Source organism: Bombus fervidus, chromosome 1 (genome assembly GCF_041682495.2).
Source record: "Bombus fervidus isolate BK054 chromosome 1, iyBomFerv1, whole genome shotgun sequence".
Classification (NCBI taxonomy): Eukaryota; Metazoa; Arthropoda; class Insecta; order Hymenoptera; family Apidae; genus Bombus; species Bombus fervidus.
Window position 1 is genome coordinate 15,598,514 of NC_091517.1, and position 3,995 is coordinate 15,602,508.

A 3,995-nucleotide genomic window follows, 5' to 3' on the forward strand; every position below is an offset into this window, starting at 1 on the left:
CTGGAATTTAGAAATGTTTCTTTGTTAGAAATTGGCTATTAAGTTACTAGTGAATGATAGTTGTTGGATGAATCTGAGGATGTAAGTTATGGTTCATGTTGTAAAAATATGTACGTTAGTAACAATTTGCTTCTTTTCGACAGTAAACTTAGAAATATCTTGAAAAATCTTAAAATCGACTATCAACCATGAATGGACAATGAAATTGAAATATGTAGCTACAAGAAGTCCGACATCTCGGATAGTTCTATTCATGAAAATGACCTCGTAGATATTTGTCCATTTTCCAACTGCTTCTTTGTGGTTCCTAGCTTTCAATGACAACTTCCTTTACGGCGCCTTAATTTGTATTACCAGTGATCCTGGCATCGTCAGCAACCCTTGTAGACCTGCACGTTCACCGTGTGGTCATCCGTTATGGTTACCGGGCAAGTCACTGAAATCTTTGTCCGGAACGATCCGAACGCCGATGCAACGAACGTTAATGAGTATTGATGTCCTCGCAATCGATCGACCGCCGCGATACCGCTTAGCGGAACTCGCATCACGCGGAAATCTTCCACGTAGCCGTATAACACGGTTCATATCGATGATTGAACCACTGATATAGTTATCGATACGAGACATTTGGCATTATTTTTAAAAAAGATGCGTTTTGTAAATGTTAAAAAATCGATTGAAGGCTCGTTGAACATATTTATATTTCTTTTGGAACATGTTAAAGGCTAATAACAGTTTTTCCAAGATTAGTTCTTTAAGCTGTATAATTTGTGAAATGTTTGACATGGACATAAATGTTAATCGAATATCCCAAGCTTACAGATCAAATCAAAAGGTGCAATACATGACCACATATATATGAAATATAAATGTTTGCGAGCATCTATTTGCAAACAATGTTCGCGAGTTCTATTCTATTCATCGACAAGGCAAGTCTTTAAAAAGAGTATATACGAGTGAACTTCAAGGTAATGCGAATTCGTGCGAACTGCGAAGACTAAAAGGTACCTGCACGCGATTCTACCCTCTTGATCGCGATCTTTTGGCAATCCCTCGCTAGTCGTTGGTTGTAGCGTGGATCAGCGCGCAAAGGTAGCGCACAAGATGACGTGCGGCAAACATCAAAGCGTTCGACATCTTTTTAAGGCCGCCACCGCCTTAGAACTCGTTGAACTGGCTCCTCCTTTCTCTCTTCCCTTCGTGATTCCTCTGTATTCGTCTATCTTCATCGCGTATCGTTTCTCTGCCGTTCTCCTCATCGAACTGACTCGTGAAGGATCTCGACGATGCTGCCGTGTGCGTATATGTTTTTTTCTTTCTGTCTTTCCTTCTGCGTTTCGTTCTTTTTCTTGGTCTTGTTAGGTGTTCAGTGTTCTTTCTCCCAGTTGATGAACTTGGCCTGGATAAGGATATACGCAGCTATGTATTTCGTATGCATAACCGCGCAGACGTTCGACTGATTGTGAGTAATGAGGGGAAGGGAGTATACGAAAGCGAATGGTGATCGTCTTTTACCTTGATTTCTACCGTTTCTTTGCCGCGGTTTCCACTTTCGTCGATACGAATCTTGTTTTAAACGATTTTATTCTCTTGCCTCATAGCATCGAGCTGCAGTTATAGTATAATGATTAATATCGGTAAATCATATTTGTAGTTTCAAGTTTCATTAAAACGTGGTATTTTCACGTATTTGTGTGAGACACCTTGTATAACTCCTCTTTCCTTATATCTCTATTATCCTTCACAATATTTACGCAAGCACTCGATCAATCATTTATTTTATCACGTGTGTCAATTGCATCTAAAATTAAAATAGGTTTTATTACAATTTTCTCAGCGGAAAACCTTCAAATCGAAGGTCTGTGTAATGAATTTATTGTTTTAATTCTTTGCAAGTGTAAATAGTAATATCTACGGTTATAGAATAAAATTGACTATTAAACAGTAATGCTCCTGATCGATTCATATACAATAATTAATATGATATTTACTATTTCTCTCAACAAATTTCACACAAATCTATGTTTCTCAAAAAAAAAAAAAAAAAAAAGAAGAAGAACGTAACAATACAAAAATCTATCTTCATGAAAGCGTTCATGTCACAGAAAACCTTTATGTCGTTACGAGGTCTAACCTAACGTACGCAAACAAGCAGCAGAAAAATGGTCCTGCCCGGCTTACCCGGTAAAACGGCGCTGGCAATTTCGGGAAAAATTCAGGACAACGATCCAGGTTCGGTCTCGACACCTTTTGTCAACGGAGGATCATCTTCGATGGCGTGTCTTTTAAAATCAGATAGGCTACAGAATAGCGCTGGCATCGCGGTAGGCAACTTGATACTATTTGTCAACGTTCAGTCAGGCAGGTTAGAGTCGGTAGAATCGTAGAAAAGAGATTAAGGGTATCCAAATATCCAAGTCCTGGTTAATAACGAGGCTAAGCAGCAAGCAGCGAGTATCGTTCTAAAGTCTTGGCCTATTTTACGACTGCGTCTGTACCACTGGCACCGCTTATCGCCACTGGTCGTCCTAACCTCTACAAAAGACGTCTCGTATCCTGGCACCTTCTACTTCCCAGTCGTCCTCGTTTTTCACAGATTCATTACACTTAACGGAAGATTTATTATTTAAAAAGGATTTGCGTTAATTCGACAGATACTTGGCTCTTCAACAAGAACAGAAGGCTCGTTCTTAGCGGAGGTAACAAACAAGCGATTATCCTTTTGGGTTTCAACGTTAACCAAAAATTGAGAAGTGCTTCCTTTGTATGAGATTTGTAAGTTTGTGGAATGAACTACCGTTGGAAATCTTGCGTGGTAAAGTTTGAGAATTAAGTTATTTGTTTTATGAATATTTAATTAGGAATATTATTCTTTGATCTGTCAAAAGTAATTGACTTTACATTATCGCTAGTTTAAAAAATAAAAATAATGTAGATGCGAAATCTCAACAACATCTTTCATCACTCATGTCACGACTCATTATCTCTTTGTCATCCGTATATCTTTCGTTTTTCTGCGCACGAATAAAACAAGTTTCAACGATATTCGTGCTTCTTACGATTTCACTTTCAATTTTATATTATTTTTTTCCTTTAATCCTCGTGTTCGCGATAAGATTGCACCCTTCTTATTTTGCTATTCTTTATCTGGCCCACTTAAAAAAAAAAAAAAAATCGTTCAAACCCGATAGAGGACGAATACGTACACGAGGGGGAATGTTAGAAATTCCTGGTCGTATAGTGTAACGCTCCGTTGACACGATGATGGATCGTCCACCTTGACCGGACAGGTAGTCGTACATTCACACTAACGCGCTGAAAGTGTATAATCGTGGCGGCACGCAGATACCTTTACAAGGGTCAACAACTCCATCAAAACGTGAAAATCATCTGATACTATATTCGACCCGGTTGCTCGCAAACTTGCCATGCGACGAACCTTAACACATTTACGAAATCCAGTATTACATGATCGTTCTCAATAAACAATAGACGTACATATACATGCGTATATAATTAATTATGAATACACATATGTGTATGTCCATAATTATATAAATATTCTACACTTCATGAATGTAAATATTCTTTTATGTAAGTACATCTAAATAACGTTTATTATTTCCTCTCTTCTGTTATATAAATTATTATTATAATAACAGTAGATTCCATCTTTCAAGGAATATTCTTGGAATAAATGTATCCATACAATATCTATCCATACATTTAAACAAGATCTGAAGAGACATTATTATCTTTATCATCATAAAATTATACCAAGTCATGCTATATTACTTAACGTTTATTTTTATCGAATCTCAAAATCCTAAAATCTTCACAACGACTTTGAAGAACCATTTGTGATCATTTTTACCAAAAGATGGTACTAATAGACCCAATTATTAGTATCCAATTATCTTAAACAATAAAGTTTAATCCCCATTTCTAATATCTGTACAGAACTTGGGAAAGAAGTTGTGAAAATACGAGGAGCG

At 37.1% G+C, this 3,995-nt stretch overlaps 1 long non-coding RNA gene across 1 annotated transcript; it reads right to left on the minus strand.

Annotated features, from left to right (window-relative positions):
* Window positions 1-843: 843 nt before the first annotated feature.
* LOC139985888 (uncharacterized) lies at window positions 844-2,828 on the minus strand. The gene is made up of 3 exons (XR_011799518.1): window positions 2,182-2,828; window positions 1,516-1,801; window positions 844-1,399 (listed from the first exon to the last, which is right to left on the minus strand). It is a non-coding gene; the product is annotated as an uncharacterized lncRNA (long non-coding RNA).
* Window positions 2,829-3,995: the final 1,167 nt, after the last annotated feature.